The sequence below is a fragment of the Procambarus clarkii genome, chromosome 13 (genome assembly GCF_040958095.1).
Source record: "Procambarus clarkii isolate CNS0578487 chromosome 13, FALCON_Pclarkii_2.0, whole genome shotgun sequence".
NCBI classification, from domain to species: Eukaryota; Metazoa; Arthropoda; class Malacostraca; order Decapoda; family Cambaridae; genus Procambarus; species Procambarus clarkii.
The window spans coordinates 48,519,233-48,541,206 of record NC_091162.1 but is presented as its reverse complement, the minus strand read 5'-3'; positions in this window follow the sequence as shown (position 1 = coordinate 48,541,206).

Below are 21,974 nucleotides of genomic sequence, written 5' to 3'. Positions count from 1 at the left end.
TTGTTTCTGTGTCTGAGCCAGAGCGTGACTGCCAGCCTCCTTCCCTGAGGTTGCGTTCCAATACTCTGTTGGTTCCTACTCTGTCTTAAGGACTAGGTTTATTAAACAATAGCAAGGAAGTCTGTAGTGTATTTTTATTGCTAATTATAATGTCCTAGCGAATACTTTTTTATTAGGTTTAAACACTAGACTTTAGTTTAAAAGAATAAATGGAGTTTAATATATACGTGTTGTGAATATGGGTCTATTGTGATGACACTGAATCTCCCATTTCCCTTATATTCGGAAATGGCTAACTATAGTATGTTAACATGTGTGTAGGATTTCCAACAGGGGGTTAAGACTTATCCCTCCCTGGGCCAGGAACACCACACAATGCTCCGGGAGGTGGTTAAGATTTACCTCACCCTGGACCACAGCACCACACCATGCTCCGGGCAGGGGTTAAGACTTCCCCGGCCCTGGGGCCATGTTATGAACCCTTCCGTAACCGGGTTCTTATAAACTCTACGATCATTCTCAAGGTCAGAGATCCCATTGTGGAAATGTAGTGTAATCTTTAAGGTAAGAAATTATATTGCACTTAAAATTAACCGTTCTTATTATCTACCACCACAACTATATACAATTCACTACTAGTGATTATCCAGAGCATCGTTAGCCCTCATGCTAGCTAGCTGCGAAGATGACGGATACTATTTACATTTCTCTGACGAGGTCTTCAGCGCAACACTAGCCCCTAGCCCACTAGCTGCAGTTATAGCAATGTCTTCAAGCACACCACAAGCCCACTCGCTAGTACGCTCAAACAGTGAAGTCTTCCAGAGCTCTACTAGCCCTCTGGTTAGCACACCCAAACGGCGAAGTCCTCAGAGCTCCACTAGCCTTCTGACTAGTAAACTAACAGTGAAGTCAACAGCGCTCCACTAGCCCTCTCTGGCTAGCACACCCCCACAGTGAAGTCCACAGCGCTCCACTAGCCCTCTCTGGCTAGCACACCCCAACACGGAAGTCCACAGCGCTCCACAAGCCCTCTCTGGCTAGCACTCCCCAACAGTGAAGTCCACAGCGCTCCACTAGCCCTCTCTGGCTAGCACACCCCAACAGTGAAGTCCACAGCGCTCCACTAGCCCTCTCTGGCTAGCACACGCCAACAGTGAAGTCCACAGCGCTCTACTAAACCTCTCTGTCACCAGTAGCTCATCACCTACCAGAACAGCAGACTAGAAGATGGGAAACTGATATTAATGGGAGGTTCAATTATTTAATTTGGAACCTGGATCATAGATGGCGCAGAGGTCCGTCACAGGCCAGGAGCACCACACCATGCTCCGGGCGGGGGTTAAGACTTACCCCGCCCTGGGCCAGGAGCACCACACCATGCTCCGGGCGGGGGTTAAGACTTTCCCTGCCTGGGGCCATGAGCACCACACCATGCTCCGGGCGGGGGTTAAGACGTACCCCGCGCTGGGCCAGGAGCACCACACCATGCTCCGGGCGGGGGTTAAGACTTGCCCAGCCCTGGACCAGGAGCACCATACTATGCTCCGGGCGGGGGTTAAGACTTTCCCTGCCTGGGGCCAGGAGAACCAGACAATGCTCCGGGTGGGTGTTAAGACTTACCCCGCTCTGAGGCAAGGGCCCCACACCATGCTCCGAGATTAGGTTATGTCTTACCCCATCCTGGGCCAGGAGCACTACACATACTCCTGCCAGTGGGTTAAAGCTTACCCCGCCCTGGGGCCAGGGGCATCATAGTGCTTAACCACTGCTCCAGGCAGTGGTTAAGACTTACTTCGCCTTGGGCCACAGCACCACACTATGCTCCGGCAAAGGTTAAGACTTACCCTACTCTATGGTCAGGAGCACCCCACCATGATCCGGGTGGGAGTTAAGACAATCCCCACATGCCTGATGTCATGCTACGAACCCTTCCGTAACCGGGAGCCAGATTCACGAAGCAGTTACGTACATACTTACAAACGTTCTTATTTAGCATCTTCATAGTGGCTACGTTAGTATTCAGGTAGGCATTTAAGTAAGAAAATCTTCGTAAGTAAACTTCGTCGCGCTAAGGACGATCTCGACCAATCGTAGCTTTACATTGACTGTATATAACTCAATTTTTCTTTACGACACAACACAGACAATCGATTATATTATAAACAAAAAATTTAGCTGGCCCCAGTCTCATCAAGTCTCCTTCTTGAGTCTCATCAAGAAGGAGTCCTTCGTGTTAGCTATATATGCTTTCTATGCTTGAAATTTGTACAAAATTCGGTGTATGGTTACGATTGGACAAGTGGTTACGATACACTGTACGCCAGATGCACAGTGCTCCTGGCTGTCTGGGTTCGAATCACTTCTGGGGTGTGGAGTTTTCGGTTGCATATTGGCTTGGGGACCATTTAAGCTTGTTCACTTTTGTGTTGCTCACGTGGCCCCTCAAAGTAAGGTGATTCAATGAAATAACTATGCCCAAGCTTACCACCTAGTGCCGTTGGGGCGTTGGGGATATAGCCTAGGCTACCAACGTCTTTTGTACGGTCACAGTTGGTCAAGTGGTTAAGGTACCATGTACGCCAGTTGCATAGTGCTCCTGGCTGTCTGGGTTCGAGTAACTCCTTGGGTGTGGAGTTTTCAGTTTATATATATATATATATATATATATATATATATATATATATATATATATACATATATATATATATATATATATATATATATATATATATATATATATATATAACTGAAAACTCACACCCCAGAAGTGACTCGAACCCATACTCCCAGAAGCAACGCAACTGGTATGTACAAGACGCCTTAATCCACTTGACCATCACGACCGGACATAATGAGGTGATAGCCGAGGCTATTTGAACCACCCCACCGCCGGCACTCGGATAGTAATCTTGGGCATAGCATTTTACCAAATCACCTCATTCTTTGGGGCACACGTGAGGAACACAAATGCGAACAAGCCTGAATGGTCCCCAGGACAATATGCAACTGAAAACTCACACCCCAGAAGTGACTCGAACCCATACTCCCAGAAGCAACGCAACTGGTATGTACAAGACGCCTTAATCCACTTGACCATCACGACCGGACATAATGAGGTGATAGCCGAGGCTATTTGAACCACCCCACCGCCGGCACTCGGATAGTAATCTTGGGCATAGCATTTTACCAAATCACCTCATTCTTTGGGGCACACGTGAGGAACACAAATGCGGTCATATTCAATGAAACATGTTTGAAAGAAAACCTGCTGCCAGTATACACCAATATATATATATATATATATATATATATATATATATATATATATATATATATATATATATATATATATATATATATATATATATATATATATATATATATATATATATATATATATATATATATATATATATATATATTAGTATATTTTGGTAGCAGTCTTTCCTGTAGACATATATTATTAAATATGACCGAAAAAGTAAGATTAATAATTCTAACACGAATTTTCTCAATCTTTCGTACATTTCTTTTCACTGTTGGAGGTAAATCAAAAATCAATTCTCCAAAATTCATTTTTATTTCTAGTCTGACGCGACACGAGCGCGTTTCGTAAAACTTATTACATTTTCATAGACTTTTAGTTTACAAATACACAACTGAATAGAACTTACGCATCTCCGATTTTATATCTACATTTGAGTGAGGTGGATGGGGTGAGGTGGCATTAATAGGGTATTAATTTCATCAACACAAGACAGAACAAGAGGTGGCATTAATAGGGTATTAATTTCATCAACACAAGACAGAACACGAAACAATGGGTATTGAATAGAAGTGTTTGTAGAAAGCCTATTGACCCATATTTCTTGATGCTTCTATATTGGAGCGGAGTCTTGAGGTGGGTAGAATATAGTTGTGCATTAATTGGCTGTTGATTGCTGGTGCTGACTTCTTGATGTGTAGTGCCTCGCAAACGTCAAGCCGCCTGCTATCGCTGTATCTATCGATGATTTCTGTGTTGTTTACTAGGATTTCTCTAGCGATGGTTTGGTTGTGGGAAGAGATTATATGTTCCTTAATGGAGCCCTGTTGCTTATGCATCGTTAAACGCCTAGAAAGAGATGTTGTTGTCTTGCCTATATACTGGGTTTTTTGGAGCTTACAGTCCCCAAGAGGGCATTTGAGGGCATAGACGACGTTAGTCTCTTTTAAAGCGTTCTGTTTTGTGTCTGGAGAGTTTCTCATGAGTAGGCTGGCCGTTTTTCTGGTTTTATAGTAAATCGTCATTTGTATCCTCTGATTTTTGTCTGTAGGGATAACGTTTCTATTAACAATATCTTTCAGGACCCTTTCCTCCGTTTTATGAGCTGTGGAAAAGAAGTTCCTGTAAAATAGTCTAATAGGGGGTATAGGTGTTGTGTTATTTGTCTCTTCAGAGGTTGCATGGTGTTTCACTTTCCTTCTTATGATGTCATCGACGAAACCATTGGAGAAGCCGTTGTTGACTAGGACCTGCCTTACCCTACAGAGTTCTTCGTCGACTTGCTTCCATTCTGAGCTGTGGCTGAGAGCACGGTCGACATATGCGTTAACAACACTCCTCGTGTACCTGTCTGGGCAGTCGCTGTTGGCATTTAGGCACATTCCTATGTTCGTTTCCTTAGTGTAGACTGCAGTGTGGAAACCTCCGCTCTTTTCCATGACTGTTACATCTAGAAAGGGCAGCTTCCCATCCTTTTCCATCTCGTAAGTGAAACGCAGCACGGAACTCTGCTCAAATGCCTCCTTCAGCTCCTGCAGATGTCTGACATCAGGTACCTGTGTAAAAATGTCGTCAACATACCTGCAGTATATGGCCGGTTTCAAGTTCATGTCGACTAAGACTTTTTGCTCGATGGTACCCATGTAGAAGTTTGCAAACAGGACACCTAGGGGAGAACCCATGGCGACCCCATCTACTTGCTTATACATGTGCCCATCCGGGCTCAAGAAGGGTGCCTCTTTAGTACAAGCTTGGAGTAGTTTCCTCAGAATATTTTCTGGTATGTCAAGAGGAGTACAGGCTGGATCACGATACACTCTGTCGCACCATACTGACCTCCGAGCTCAAAGCGGCAGCTAAAAGCCTTCGTGAGAACAAGGAGATAGTTGTCAGGAGAGGTGACAAGTCCCCAATATATGTCATTCTTAAAAAAGACGAATATCTGGCGAAAATGAACATCATACTCTCTGACCAAACTAAGTTCCAAAGGGTAACTAAGGACACTACAGCCGAATTAAAAGCAAAGGTCAACAAACTGATCGAAACTGTGAACGCCAAGAAATCCGGACTCCACCTGCCAAAGATCATTGGGGAATATAAACCTGGATATGCGTATGGAAATGTCAAGACACACAAGCCTGGAAACCCACTTCGGCCAATCATTAGCCAGATACCCACACCCACGTACAGACTGGCGAAGCGACTCAACGGCCTGCTGACTCCTTATGTTCCCTGTGCCTTCAGCCTGAAGTCTCCAAAGGAATTTGTTGACTTACTGCGGGGCACACGGGCCACAGGGATAAGAGCCTCGTTGGACGTAGAATCGCTGTTTACCAACGTACCTGTGGACGAGACAATCGGGATGATAGCCGACAGAGTGTATCGTGATCCAGCCTGTACTCCTCTTGACATACCAGAAAATATTCTGAGGAAACTACTCCAAGCTTGTACTAAAGAGGCACCCTTCTTGAGCCCGGATGGGCACATGTATAAGCAAGTAGCTGGGGTCGCCATGGGTTCTCCCCTAGGTGTCCTTTTTGCAAACTTCTACATGGGTACCATCGAGCAAAAAGTCTTAGTCGACATGAACTTGAAACCGGCCATATACTGTATGTATGTTGACGACATTTTTACACAGGTACCTGATGTCAGACATCTGCAGGAGCTGAAGGAGGCATTTGAGCAGAGTTCCGTGCTGCGTTTCACTTACGAGATAGAAAAGGATGGGAAGCTGCCCTTTCTAGATATAAAAGTCATGGAAAAGAGCGGAGGTTTCCACACTGCAGTCTACACTAAGGAAACGAACGTAGGAATGTGCCTAAATGCCAACAGCGACTGCCCAGACAGGTACAAGAGGAGTGTTGTTAACGCATATGTCGACCGTGCTCTCAGCCACAGCTCAGAATGGAAGCAAGTCGTCGAAGAACTCTGTAGGGTAAGACAGGTCCTAGTCAACAACGGCTTCTCAAATGGTTTCGTCGATGACATCATAAGAAGGAAAGTGAAACGCCATGCAACCTCTGAAGAGACAAATAACACAACACCTATACCCCCTATTAGACTATTTTACAGGAACTTCTTTTCCACAGCTCATAAAACGGAGGAAAGGGTCCTGAAAGATATTGTTAATAGAAACGTTATCCCTACAGACAAAAATCAGAGGATACAACTGACGATTTACTATAAAACCAGAAAAACGGCCAGCCTACTCATGAGAAACTCTCCAGACACAAAACAGAACGCTTTAAAAGAGACTAACGTCGTCTATGCCTTCAAATGCCCTCTTGGGGACAGTAAGCTCCAAAAAACCCAGTATATAGGCAAGACAACAACATCTCTTTCTAGGCGTTTAACGATGCATAAGCAACAGGGCTCCATTAAGGAACATATAATCTCTTCCCACAACCAAACCATCGCCAGAGAAATCCTAGTAAACAACACAGAAATCATCGATAGATACAGCGATAGCAGGCGGCTTGACGTCTGCGAGGCTCTATACATCAAGAAGTCAACACCAGCAATCAATAGCCAATTAATGCACAACTATATTCTACCCACCTCAAGACTCCGCTCCAATATAGAAGCATCAAGAAATATGGACCAATAGGCTTTCTACAAATCACTTCCATTCAATGCCCATTGTTTCGTGTTCTGTCTTGTGTTTAGGAATTTAATACCCTATTAATACCACCTCACCCCATCCACCTCACTCAAATGTAGATATAAACAAATCGAAGATGTGTAAGTTCTATTCAGTTGTGTATGTGTAAGCTATAGTCTTTGAAAATGTAATAAGTTTTACAAAACGAGCTCAAGTGTCTCGTCAGAGTAGAAATAAAAATGAATTTTGGAGAATTGATTTTTGAATTACCACCAACAGTGAAAAGAAACGTACGAAAGAACGAGAAAATTCGTGTTAGAATTATTAATCTTACTTTTTCGGTCATATTTAATAATATAAATATATATATGTATATATATATATATATATATATATATATATATATATATATATATATATATATATATATATATATATATATATCGTACCTAGTAGCAAGACGCACTTCTCTGCAAGGCCTGATTTGCCTAATAAGCCAAGTTTTCATGAATTAATTGTTTTTTTGACTACCTAACCTACCTAACTTAACCTTACCTAACTTTTTCTGCTATCTAACCTAACCTAACCTATAGAGATAGGTTAGTTTAGGTTAGGTAGGGTTGGTTAGGTTCGGTCATATATCTACGTTAATTTTAACTCCAATAAAAAAAAATTGACCTCATACCTAATGAAATGGGTAGCTTTATCAATTCATAAGAAAAAAAATAGAGAAAATAATATATATATATATATATATATATATATATATATATATATATATATATATATACATATATATATATATATATATATATATATATATATATATATATATACATATATATATATATATATATATATATATATATATATATATATATATATATATATATATATATATATATATATATATATATATATATATATATACATATGTCGTACCTAGTAGCCAGAACGCACTTATCGGCCTACTATGCAAGGCCCGATTTGTCTAATAAGCCAAGTTTTCCTGAATTAATATATTTTCTCTAATTTTTTTCTTATGAAATGATAAATCTAACCATTTCATTATGTATGAGGTCAATTTTTTTTTATTGGAGTTTAAATTAACGTAGATATATGACCAAACCTAACCAACCCTACCTAACTTACCTAACCTATCTTTATAGGTTAGGATAGGTTAGGTAGCCGAAAAAAGTTAGGTTTGGTTAGGTTAGGTAGTCAAAAAATAATTAATTTATGAAAACTTGGCTTATTAGGCAAATCTGGCCTTGCATAGTAGGCAGAGAATTGCGTTCTGGCTCCTAGGTGCCATTGATGTAATTGACGATTACTAAACACTGATCATTTGTATGTGGGAAAACCTCAAAGAAATGGGGAAGAGAGATGAACGTTTCGGCCTGTTAAAGCCGTTTTCAACACCAGAATGACTAGAGAAAGAGAGAGAGGATACAGGCCAACACCTGGAACATGACCAGCCCATCTCTAGGAATAGAATTACCAGAAACAGGAAAAGCTTAGCTTAGAATGGTCAAAGAGGATTAAGACGTCAGAGAACAAGGATAAAAGATTAAAGAAAAGCCTCATGAACACACAATAAATGAATATAAAATTGTAATGAGACATTGTATGCCTCCCTTTCAGAGTTTTTTCTTAAATTGTTGTGTAATATTGTAACTTAAAACTGGGTCAAGTTTGTACATACCAGTACTAACATTGAGAAGATTTGGACATTGACTAATTAAGGCAGACTCAACTAAATTCCGTTCCACAAAGCCATTGCAATTGGCAATGCTTTTCGCCCCATCCCAATTAATAGTGTGATCACACAAACTTGTATGTAGATAAAAGCATTAGACGTTTGGGCAGTTCTTATACTATAAACATGTTGGGACATACGTAATTGTAAGGATTTTCCTGTTTGTCCAAGGTACACAGACTCACAATCATTGCAGGGAATCGAATACACACAACCTGCTGTACCAGGGGAGTTTTTTTTATTAAATTAGACTTGATCGTATTATTAGTGAACACCAAATTGATATTAAGGTTCCTAAAAACTGGGAAAAATTTCTCAAATCCCATCGCATAAGGTACCACCAATGAGTTTCTATTTTCTGGCTTAGCTTTGGAGACATTATTATAAAATGTACGTTTAGCTTTCCCAAACAAACAATCCAAAAACATCTTAGGGTACTGCAAACTCTTCCCAATTTCATATATTTTAGCTATCTCTTCATCAAAAAACTCAGGGCTGCATACCCTCAAAGCTGGAAGAAACATTCCTGAAAATACTGCCTGTTTAACTTTACTATGATGACTCCAATAATAATGAACAATCGACAGAGAACAAGGATAAAAGATTAAAGAAAAGCCTCATGAACACACAATAAATGAATATAAAATTGTAATGAGACATTGTATGCCTCCCTTTCAGAGTTTTTTCTTAAATTGTTGTGTAATATTGTAACTTAAAACTGGGTCAAGTTTGTACATACCAGTACTAACATTGAGAAGATTTGGACATTGACTAATTAAGGCAGACTCAACTAAATTCCGTTCCACAAAGCCATTGCAATTGGCAATGCTTTTCGCCCCATCCCAATTAATAGTGTGATCACACAAACTTGTATGTAGATAAAAGCATTAGACGTTTGGGCAGTTCTTATACTATAAACATGTTGGGACATACGTAATTGTAAGGATTTTCCTGTTTGTCCAAGGTACACAGACTCACAATCATTGCAGGGAATCGAATACACACAACCTGCTGTACCAGGGGAGTTTTTTTTATTAAATTAGACTTGATCGTATTATTAGTGAACACCAAATTGATATTAAGGTTCCTAAAAACTGGGAAAAATTTCTCAAATCCCATCGCATAAGGTACCACCAATGAGTTTCTATTTTCTGGCTTAGCTTTGGAGACATTATTATAAAATGTACGTTTAGCTTTCCCAAACAAACAATCCAAAAACATCTTAGGGTACTGCAAACTCTTCCCAATTTCATATATTTTAGCTATCTCTTCATCAAAAAACTCAGGGCTGCATACCCTCAAAGCTGGAAGAAACATTCCTGAAAATACTGCCTGTTTAACTTTACTATGATGACTCCAATAATAATGAACAATCGACCCCACGTTGGTAGGTTTTCTATACACATTAAATTTGAACCTTCTATTGTCCAAAAACGGAAGAGTACCATTCTCCTCATTTTCACATGTGAATTTTATTGAAGGTACCAAAGAATTAAGTTCATTAAGAAAAACAATTTGGTCTTGGTCACTCGGCCATAAGCACAAAAAATCGTCGACATACCTAAACCACACTACATTAGAAGGGATAATCCTGGATAAGATTTTTGTTTCGAAGAACTCCATATACAAATTGCTCAAAACTGAGAAAAGGGGATTGCCCATAGGCATTCCAAATGTTTGTTTGAAAAAATTTCCATTGAAACTGAAATAATTGTCTTTTATACATAATTTGATAAGTTCCAACACATTATTGGTCTGCAAGCTCAAATTATATTTAGACAGTTCCTCACGTAGGTATTCTAACAAATCATCAACAGGTACTTTAGTGAATAAAGCAGTCACGTCAAAACTTACTAGTTTAAAATCAAAATTCAAATTTAGTGTGGATTGCTTATTAATTAAGTCTACATTGTTAGTTAAGTGCGAGTTAGAAATAGTACCAACGATAGGGGACAAAACTTTAACCAGCCACTTAGAAAGTTTATAAGCCACCGAACCAACTGAGCTAATAATCGGTCTAACTGGATTATAAGGTTTATAGGTTTTTATAAGACCATACATATAAGGTAGAGAGGAAGATCGACTTGTTAACCTAGAAATCAACTCTTTATCGCCTTTGCACAAAGTTTTGAGAGTTTTGTTAAAATATGCGATCAATTTTTCAGTAGGATCTCTGTTAACCAATAGGTAAGTATCCCTATCTTCCAAATGTAATTCCATTTTTCGAGATTTCAGAAACCTTTGGCAATATCTACAAAATTAACTGTCCCGTTAGACGTGGCAAAGCTCAGGCCATATCCTAATGCAGTAATCGTGTTGTTATCAAGTTGTCTATCCGAGAGGTTGATGACAAAATCACTAGAGGTGGAGAAAGAAAAAGAGAAAACAATACAAATGCAGATAGCAGCGAACAGAACCCTGGCTGAACAAAGGATTGAACATGGGTTGTCAGAGAGCACCACCCAGGTATCACACTCACCAGATGTTAGGGTTAGGGAGAAGGACATTCCCTTGTTTGTGCCCGAAGAGGCAGAGAGCTTCTTCGAGCATTTTGAAAAAGTAGCCAGCATCAAGGAGTGGCCATTGGAGGAATGGGCCCAGCGGGTCCAGTAAAGATTAACCGGTGCAGCCTGGGAGGCATACACCCAATTGTCACTGGAAGAGTGCCAGGATTATGCCACAGTAAAGAGCAGCATATTGCGCTCGTTTCAGCTAACCCCAGAAGCTTATAGGAAGCGCTTCAGAGAGATGATCAAAGTTGGAGCATGTACCTTTGCTGAGACAGCAAGAGATCTGGAAAGATGATTCCAGAAGTGGATTGATGCAGCTGGAGTTGGATCTTACGCTGACCTGAAGCAACTGATGGGCATGGAGAAATTCTTGGAGATGATGCATCCCGAAACAAAGTTCAAGATCCAAGAAGCAGGAGTAAAGGATGTGAAAGATGCCGCAGATAGGGCAGATATGATTACAGAAGCATATATGAGCATGACGGAGAACAGAGTGAAGAATGAGGCGAGACGCAGCAATGGCAGATCCAGTGGAGTCTGGGGAGGAAGAAATTATGAAATACCCAGAGGAGTCTGGGGTGAGAAGAACTTTGATAAATGGGCAGATAAACGTAAGTACCTTAAAACTCAGAAGAGTAGGTCGCGCACTTCGTCTGAAAGTGAAGACGAAGGAGCTAAACGAGAAACTAATATATCCAGGAAATCAAGAGTCCAGTAAAGCCCCACAGAGTGCAGGTAGTGTGCCTGGCCCGAGGAACTCTCATGCGAGTGGACAAAGTCAGAGCCACTCTGGTAGATATAGAAGAGACTTTTCCCAGGTGAGGTGTTACAATTGTAACGGATTGGGTCACGTGATGCGAGATTGTCGGCAGGGCAAGAGAGTTGTGACCCTGGCCATGTGTGACCCCCGAAATAAATATACTAATGTGTTCCAAGACAAACCACAGGAAGCGAACTTAGGGAACGAGAGGTATAGGCCGTTCATGAGCAGAGGTTGGATCAGTATAGGAGGCCAGCCTGAGGTAGAAGTTGGTATCTTAAGGGATACCGGAGCTAATCAGAGCTTGATTATGAGAAGCCTCATTGGGAATGATCGACGGTTAGCTGGCAGGAGTAAGATGAAAGTATATGGGTTATTGTCTGAGAGTGACATGCCCGTTTGTACTGTCCAGCTAAGGTCGGAATATGTGTCGGCAGAGGTGATGTTGGGAGCATGCCCTGACATACCTATTCCAGGAATCAAAGTGATCCTGGGGAATGACTTGTACGGGACAACAACCCGTTCTCACACAAGACAGCACATATATGACTTAATGCTTAAAGTCAATATGTTGAATGTGATTTAGTACATATGTGATATATTTCCAGTTACCTTTTTTACCAAGGCCCAAACTCTTCCTCACGTACCAATTTACGTCTCACAGTACCCGTCCATCAACGTAGATAGCAGAATAGTCGTGATTGGTTCAATTATAAGGAAAATTGTAGTTTTCAGGTCCCACATGGGTTGTGAAATTTACCTACTATTGTCCATGCTCTTAGAATATTACAGATCAGCTACATCCTATTGAAGGCTCGTAGTTTTGTTTTGAGAAATATTAGTTGTTCTTAGTAAATTATAATAAGCACTATAAATTATTACATAGAATAACAGTGCTTCACCAATCAATAGTATATACCATAGTTTACGTTTTAAAAATCTTTAAAGAATGTTTTGTAGGAACGCTAACAGAAAACGATGTTATGTTGGAATGTTTATGGGGTAAACTACTGCAAACTTGGGGATCACTTCCTCCCACAGGAAGGGTATGGGGTCCAATACCACCCACAGGATGAGTATGGCGTCCACTATCACCCACAGGATGGGTATGGGGCTCCAACCACCCACAGAATAAGTATGGGGTCCAATAACACCCACTGGACGTGTATGACGTCCATTGCCGCCCACAGGATGAGTATAGGGTCCAGTATCGCCCACAGGATTAGTATATAGGGTCCACTGCCACCCACAGGATCGGTAAAGGGTCCACTACCGCCCACAGGGTTGGTTGGGAGTCAACTGACGCCCACAGGGTCGGTAGGGGGTTCACTACCGCCCACAGGGTCGGTATGGTGTCAGCTGCCACCCACAGGGTCAGTATGGAGTCCACTGCCACCCACAGGGTCGGTATGGGGTCCACTACCGCCCACAGGGTCGGTAGGGGTCCACTGCCGCCCACAGGGTCGGTAGGGGTCCACTGCCGCACACAGGGTCGGCAGGGGGTCCACTACACCCACAGGGTCGCTATGAAGTCAACTACCGCCCATAGTGTTTGTATAGTGTCCACTACCGCCCATAGTGTTATTATGGGGTCCACTACCCCTCATATTGTCGGTATGGGGGTCCATTACTACCCACAGGGTGTGTCTGGGGTCTATTTTTTCTGTATAGCAGAGGTGGCAATACTGCATTTCCAATCTCATTTGTTGTTCAATGTAAAATATTTGTTGCTCGACTTGCAACAATTTATGTATATATATATATATATATATATATATATATATATATATATATATATATATATATATATATATATATATATATATGTATATATATGTATATATATATATATATATATATATATATATATATATATATATATATATATATATATATAGTATAGTGCCTTTGCAATAATGTACCATTGTGTGTATTTTTTTTTTTTTGAGATATATACAAGAGTTGTTACATTCTTGTACAGCCACTAGTACGCGTAGCGTTTCGGGCAGGTCCCTGGAATACGATCCCCTGCCGAGAAGAATCGTTTTTTTCATCAAAATACACATTTTACTGTTGCGTTAAACAGAGGCTACAGTTAAGGAACTGTGCCCAGTAAATCCTCCCCGGCCAGGATACGAACCCATGACATAGCGCTCGCGGAACGCCAGGCGAGTGTCTTACCACTGCACCACGGAGACTGTGTTTGTTGTATTGTATTGTTGAAATACATTGTTCACATGAAATACATGTGAAATATTGTTGAAAACATCTTGATGACTTATTAAACCAAAATTATTTATTAGTCAGAAGAAAGACAAAAACACGATCTATATGTTAAACCTCTACCAGACAAATATTTTAAGTAAAACCGAAGATATTTGTAGTTTTATAAAAGGGGCACTTTTCATTGCTCGTCGAGCTCAAAATGAATGAAATGAAAACCGCAGCATTCATCTCAGAACCATGCCTATTTCACACAGATTCCTTAATAAACGTAAGAGTTTTATATGTCACAAGAAAGATATATATATATAAGCTTCATTCTAAATACCTTACCATGGGTTTATTTAAATTTAAAGCGAAGATACGTGTACTTTTATAATAGCCGAGCTATGACCCCGGACAGATTGATCGACCGAGCAACTCTCTCTCAGAACAATGTTTATTTCACGTGAATTCGTTAATAAACATATATGTTTTATATGTCTTAGACAAGATAAAAATAAGAGCTTCATTTTAAATACATTACAATATACATATTTATAGCTCAAGTGAAGATACATATGTTTTTACAGTAGCGCTCAGTAGCTTGTTGGGCATGGAGTGCAGACGCCTACGCTCTTGCCGATATGTTGTATAATTAACAAAGATACGCTAATAAAGCCTAAAATCTTATATGCCTCCAGAAAGACCGAGATATGAACATTATTATGATTGCACCAAATGAAATATATCATGTTCGAGAACAAAGATATATTAATTTTTAATTAAGTTTCGACTCCTGCTCGGGCGAGAGAGATAGGGGCGACTCTCGCCCCATCTATTGGAGATTCTGTCCACTAAAGACCCAAAGCTACTCAAACCCTCCAAGCATTATTTAAGTAATGAAGTAATATGGTATATTTACTCACTATAATGTGGGTGCTAAATACAGAACATGAGAAAACATATATTTACTCCAAACTAATATAATTTCATTATGAAATAAGTAAATAAGTAGTATCAAAGGAAGTCGACGGTCCAAGCGTCAATGTTATGGAGCGACTTTTCCAATATATATCGTTGTTTGGAAAGTGTTTGTTGGCATATCCAGTTGTCGCACTTCTCTGCACAAATTATCACAAATTTAAATTATAATGTAAACAAGTAGAATACGTATTTTTAATAAAATCTAACATAACTAGCCAGAAAACATTTAACATTTATTAAAAAAATATATGTTTGGAAGTTAAATCGACTTCATAGGACAATAGTTTTGTTATATATAGTCGTTATTCGTTGACATGCGTTCGTTACTTAAACTACCATGTACTGTACTTATGTAAAATCTCCCATGTCTCTTCGCTCATCTCACCAAACCCTACAGGCTCTGTGATATATTGTTTAATTAATTGAGATTCACAAATAAAGCTTATAATTGTATATGTTATCAAAAAGGCAGAGCTTAGTCTAGTTCATTTATTATGCACCCCATAACCATCCTATGAGCGATAGTGGAGTGTTACAGAGGCACATAATGGGCTCAGGGACTGAGCTTCACAATTCATATAGCTAAGCAAGTAATAATCTTGATAAGCTAGTTACAAAAGTCAATGCACATTGTCACATCAACAATGGGCTCGAGACCGACCACAAGTACAGTTTATAATTTAAGCAACTGACATATATGGAGGGCTAGTGTCACAATTGATATGTTTATCCTACACATAACCCCCTCTCCACCATCCAATGGGCAACGGTGGATAGGTTACAATCAAGTCATTTTTTGCGTTTTATTCAGAGATTAGATCTTATTGGGTGAGGAAAGATATTCATATTTTAAAGAAGGCTTCTTGGCTGATGCTCTCCATTGATGGAAAATATACAACCTTTTGAAAATCAATGTTTGTTTGATCTAGATATTATAATTAACAAAAGTATTTATGTCATCAGAAAGATAGAAATATAGGCTACATTTAAAATCCTTTGTCATAAATATAACTGAAGTGAAAGCGAAGATATATGCCTTTTGATAGTTACTTGATGGCTAGCTCTGAGAGTGTGAAGCCCTGTACACCAGCCAATAAATTGTATAATTAGTTTCCATATATTTTAATTAATCTTAAAAATCTATATGTCAGAAGAAAGGAAGATGTAGCCGGTAATGTGACAACGTTTAAAAATATATATCTCTTAAGTTAAATAAATAATACCACCTTATCGCCGGTGTCCGGACACATGAAAACTAGCTAGGTATCAGTATCCAGCCAGGCGGGGATCACAGGCTGTACAATACTGATAAATTATGTAATGCACTACTTGTGGTCATCTCGAACCCATTTATGATGACACGACTTATAGTGAATTTTGTAACTAGCTCATCAAGATTGTAACTTGCTTAGCTAAATGAATTGTGGGGTTCGGTCCATTAATTTTCTTTCTTTATTATGCACCCCATAATACACATCCCGTGGGCGGTGGTGTAAAGGATTACAGAGGCACATAATTGGTTCAGGAACTGAACCCTCTAGTTCGTTTAGCTAAGCAAATAACAATCTTTTGACGCTAGTAACAAAATTATTAATGTACACATACTTATGCATACATGTACATATTCATACGTATACATATATACATACACATACATATTTAATCACCCACACAAATACACACATCAGTAGTCTTTTGTGTCACAAGTGATTCAACAAGAGGCTCACAACAGTCACAATACAAGGCACTTTACATCTATGAGGAGTCGCACAGTTACTAGTCTTGCTCCACACCCACCCAACTGGGCGGCAGCTTTACAGTCATGTGCTCCACACCCACCCAACTGGGCGGCAGCTTTACAGTCATGTGCTCCACACCCACCCAACTGGGCGGCAGCTTTACAGTCATGTGCTCCACACCCACCAACTGGGCGGCAGCTTTACAGTCATGTGCTCCACACCCACCCAACTGGGCGGCAGCTTTACAGTCATGTGCTCCACATCCACCCAACTGGGCGGCAGCTTTACAGTCATGTGCTCCACACCCACCCAACTGGGCGGCAGGTTTACTGTCATGTGCTCCATACCCACCCAACTGGGCGGCAGCTTTACAGTCATGTGCTGCACACTTACCCAACTGGGCGGCAGCTTTACAGTTACCTGGTGTTATTCTTCACCTATATCTTTTTCTGGTTAGTCCCTATTTACATTATGCAGTTCAGGTTTCGTCGCTATACTATAGTTTTTAGTTTAGTTAATTTATCACATAATGGGTTCAGGGACTGAACACACAATTTATTTATCTAAGCAAGTTACAATCTTGAGGAGCTAGCCACATAATTCATAGAACCTCCTTGGTACTATATTGTATATATATACTGGTAAGAAGTATAATAATCCTGAGAAATCGTGTAAATTATGTTTTACGAGTGCTTCCAGTTAAGTAACATAGTTCATTTGTGTGCGCGTGCTTGAAGAGGATATGTTATCCACCCCCCCCCCTTCCTCCCCCATTGTAAATATTTGCGGGTTTCAGACCATACGGCCGCGGCTTACCCTCGCCGCGGTCGAGGGTAAGAACAGTGGATTGGATGTATATACCCAGTATTACTAATAAACATTAGCAATAACAATTATGGAAAGCTCCTTCACCTATACATAGACAAGAGACTGAACTTCAGCACCCACATACAACACATAAGGGGATGCTCTGAGAGAGAGAGAGAGAGAGAGAGAGAGAGAGAGAGAGAGAGAGAGAGAGAGAGAGAGAGAGAGAGAGAGAGAGAGAGAGAGAGAGAGAGAGAGAGAGAGAGAGAGAGAGAGAGAGAGAGAGAGAGAGAGAGAGAGAGAGAGAGAGAGAGAGAGAGAGAGAGAGAGAGAGAGAGAGAGAGAGAGAGAGAGAGAGAGAGAGAGAGAGAGAGAGAGAGAGAGAGAGAGAGAGAGAGAGAGAGAGAGAGAGAGAGAGAGAGAGAGAGAGAGAGAGAGAGAGAGAGAGAGAGAGAGAGAGAGAGAGAGAGAGAGAGAGAGAGAGAGAGAGAGAGAGAGAGAGAGAGAGAGAGAGAGAGAGAGAGAGAGAGAGAGAGAGAGAGAGAGAGAGAGAGAGAGAGAGAGAGAGAGAGAGAGAGAGAGAGAGAGAGAGAGAGAGAGAGAGAGAGAGAGAGAGAGAGAGAGAGAGAGAGAGAGAGAGAGAGAGAGAGAGAGAGAGAGAGAGAGAGAGAGAGAGAGAGAGAGAGAGAGAGAGAGAGAGAGAGAGAGAGAGAGAGAGAGAGAGAGAGAGAGAGAGAGAGAGAGAGAGAGAGAGAGAGAGAGAGAGAGAGAGAGAGAGAGAGAGAGAGAGAGAGAGAGAGAGAGAGAGAGAGAGAGAGAGAGAGAGAGAGAGAGAGAGAGAGAGAGAGAGAGAGAGAGAGAGAGAGAGAGAGAGAGAGAGAGAGAGAGAGAGAGAGAGAGAGAGAGAGAGAGAGAGAGAGAGAGAGAGAGAGAGAGAGAGAGAGAGAGAGAGAGAGAGAGAGAGAGAGAGAGAGAGAGAGAGAGAGAGAGAGAGAGAGAGAGAGAGAGAGAGAGAGAGAGAGAGAGAGAGAGAGAGAGAGAGAGAGAGAGAGAGAGAGAGAGAGAGAGAGAGAGAGAGAGAGAGAGAGAGAGAGAGAGAGAGAGAGAGAGAGAGAGAGAGAGAGAGAGAGAGAGAGAGAGAGAGAGAGAGAGAGAGAGAGAGAGAGAGAGAGAGAGAGAGAGAGAGAGAGAGAGAGAGAGAGAGAGAGAGAGAGAGAGAGAGAGAGAGAGAGAGAGAGAGAGAGAGAGAGAGAGAGAGAGAGAGAGAGAGAGAGAGAGAGAGAGAGAGAGAGAGAGAGAGAGAGAGAGAGAGAGAGAGGAGAGAGAGAGAGAGAGAGAGAGAGAGAGAGAGAGAGAGAGAGAGAGAGAGAGAGAGAGAGAGAGAGAGAGAGAGAGAGAGAGAGAGAGAGAGAGAGAGAGAGAGAGAGAGAGAGAGAGAGAGAGAGAGAGAGAGAGAGAGAGAGAGAGAGAGGGAGAGAGTAAAAAATCCACTGAGGTCTGATTAAGTCCTTTTGGGGACCTTAATCATTAGGACGTTCAATGATTAACGCAAAGTGAAGCGTATTCAGATGGTATATTGACAACATTCAGCATATCACATAATGACCTAGTAGTACTTGGTGCACAAATACTTTTTCCAAAGGAATTGCAAAACATAATTAAACACAACTGTACCGTACAGTGTTATATATTTATTTCAGTTTGAACAATTTTTAACATTAAAGGATAAATCCTTTAATTGGTTGAAATTGGTTTTAACATTCGAAATCTAATTTGTTGATGTTAAATAATATAAGGTTCAAATTTATTAAGATACATACTTTAAAAACTATTTCGTTTTGAAATTTAAATAACATAAAAAGAGTACAGAATATAACAAATACCGACTATATAAAAGACCCGACACTTGCAGCACTTAATTATGCTATTGTAACACATTGAAAGTAATAACATCATTTGATTCAGCAAAGCATTTGGTAAGGTTATAATAATCATAATAATAATAATAATAATAATAATAATAATAATAATAATAATAATAATAATAATAATAATAATAATAATAATGTATTAATTAATTATTTTAAATTATAATTCACAACTTGCTAGCGCACAACAAACAAATCCACGAATCATCATTACATTCTGTAACACCTACACATGATCCATGGTTCCAAATATTGCAACGGTCACAGCATACCATCAGCTTCAAATCATTTGGCTTTCTGCAAATGCAGTACACTTCCATCGAGCATGACCGGATGATTCGTTTTCTTCTCAGTGTCTGAGCTGCAGGGAATGAGATGAGACACTTTCCTTTAAAGTTCTCTTGAAGATGTTGTCTCATTCTGCACATCATACGAGGTTCACCGGATCTACACCCCTTGCAAGTGATGCAGCAAACGCAACAGCATATACCCCACTCATACTTGAGTCCCTGTGTCTGCTGACATTCATTATATTGCATATCAGCTTATCATCCTGGCAATTAGCAGGAGCACACAATATAACTGCAGTAGATTTAGATGGTAATTTATGCCTGGTGTCGTATATGTTAATTTGTCCAGTTACTCCAATGTTGGAAACGTTGATGGTTGGTGACCCAGTGACAACCATCAACTTGGATATTTTGAATAAATTCACCAATTGTAACTGGCCAGGAGAGGTCCCGCTACAACGCTGGGTCATGAAGGCCTTCTACGCTTGGCACAGTTTCATGAGGTCACATGCAGATTTTATATGAAGGTCAAAGAGCTTTACATTTGTTCCAATGTTCATTATCTCGTCATCTGTTAAATAATTTAACATTGTCGAATGTGAAGCACTGTTATCACTCTCCTTATTGTTGCATTGGTGTGAGGAGTGGCAGTGATTGGTGCAGTTTATTTTTCTTTAAATAGGGACATATATTTGTACTCCAGATACCAGTACAGTTGCACTGTTTCTTTATATATTTTATACTTGGGTTAGCAAGGCGAGACTCTTCTCTTAACGTGATACTGTTGGTATCAAATAGAAATAGTTTTTAAAGTATGTATCTTAATAAATTTGAACCTTATATTATTTAACATCAACAAATTAGATTTCGAATGTTAAAACCAATTTCAACCAATTAAGGAATTTATCCTTTAATGTTAAAAATTGTTCAAACTGAAATAAATATATAACACTGTACGGTACAGTTGTGTTTGCCTGCCACAGCCTTGAAAGCACGGAGCCTCTCTCTACATTGGTGACCCAGTCTGGCTAAAACATTGCGATACAGTAGAACCTCAAGACCAAGGTATTTGTATCTGGTAACATAGTCGAGCAGAGAGCCATCATCCAACTGCATTTTGCGAACGGCCCCACCCCGTCTGGGTGGGTGTCGGTTCAGGATCTTTGTTTTCTCTACTGAGATGACTAAGCATAGTTCCTGACATGTGTACAATACAGAGTTCAGAACATTTTGGGTGTTGGTATACCCATTGGTGTGGATCAGTATATCATCCACATAGCTAATGATGTGTTCGCTGGACCTTTTAGTTACTAAGTTTAAAAGTGCATTGATTAACACATTGAACAGAGTACGACTGAGGACATCTCCCTGTGGAGTGCCAAGTTCAAAATCTCTCGTTACACGCCTATGCCCTTGGAACAGTACAGAAGACTTCCTGTTGGATAGATAGCCTCTTATCCACCGTAGAAGCCATCCTCCAATATTCATTTTAGGAAGTTCTCTCAGAATGACGTGTGGGCTAGCAATGTCAAAGGCTGACTTAAGATCTAGAAAAGTGGTATATGACCTATCAGTATGCAGGGTGAGGAATGTGATAATACAGTGATGTACACTCTTTCCATGCGTAAAGCCATATATCTGGGGAGACAACATATTATTAATTTTGTAAAGGAGACGGTTGAGAACCATCCTCTCAAGACACTTACAGAGACAACTAGTGAGGGAGATTGGGCGAAAAGCACTCGGCTAGTGAGGTTTAGGAATGGGAATAATAACACTGTTGGTCCATGACTTAGGAAGCTCCGCAGTTACATAGCTCATATTATACAATTGAAGCAAGGGATTCCCTGGAACTAGCAGAAGCACATGCAGTATGCCGTAAGTAACTCCATCCTCCCCTGGTGATGTAGCTTTACCTTTATGTAGAGCAGAATCTAGTTCGTATTCAGTAAAAAGCATGTCACAGTCATCCTCTTGGTGAAGCATGAAGTCAAGGAGCCTTGCCCTATCAGTATATCTATTATTTAATTCATTCTGTGAAGGTAGAGGAAGACTGTCAAAGCTGAAAGTCGTGGCCCAAGCATCAACAAGCTCATTTGCTCTGTGCAGAGGATTAGGGGACG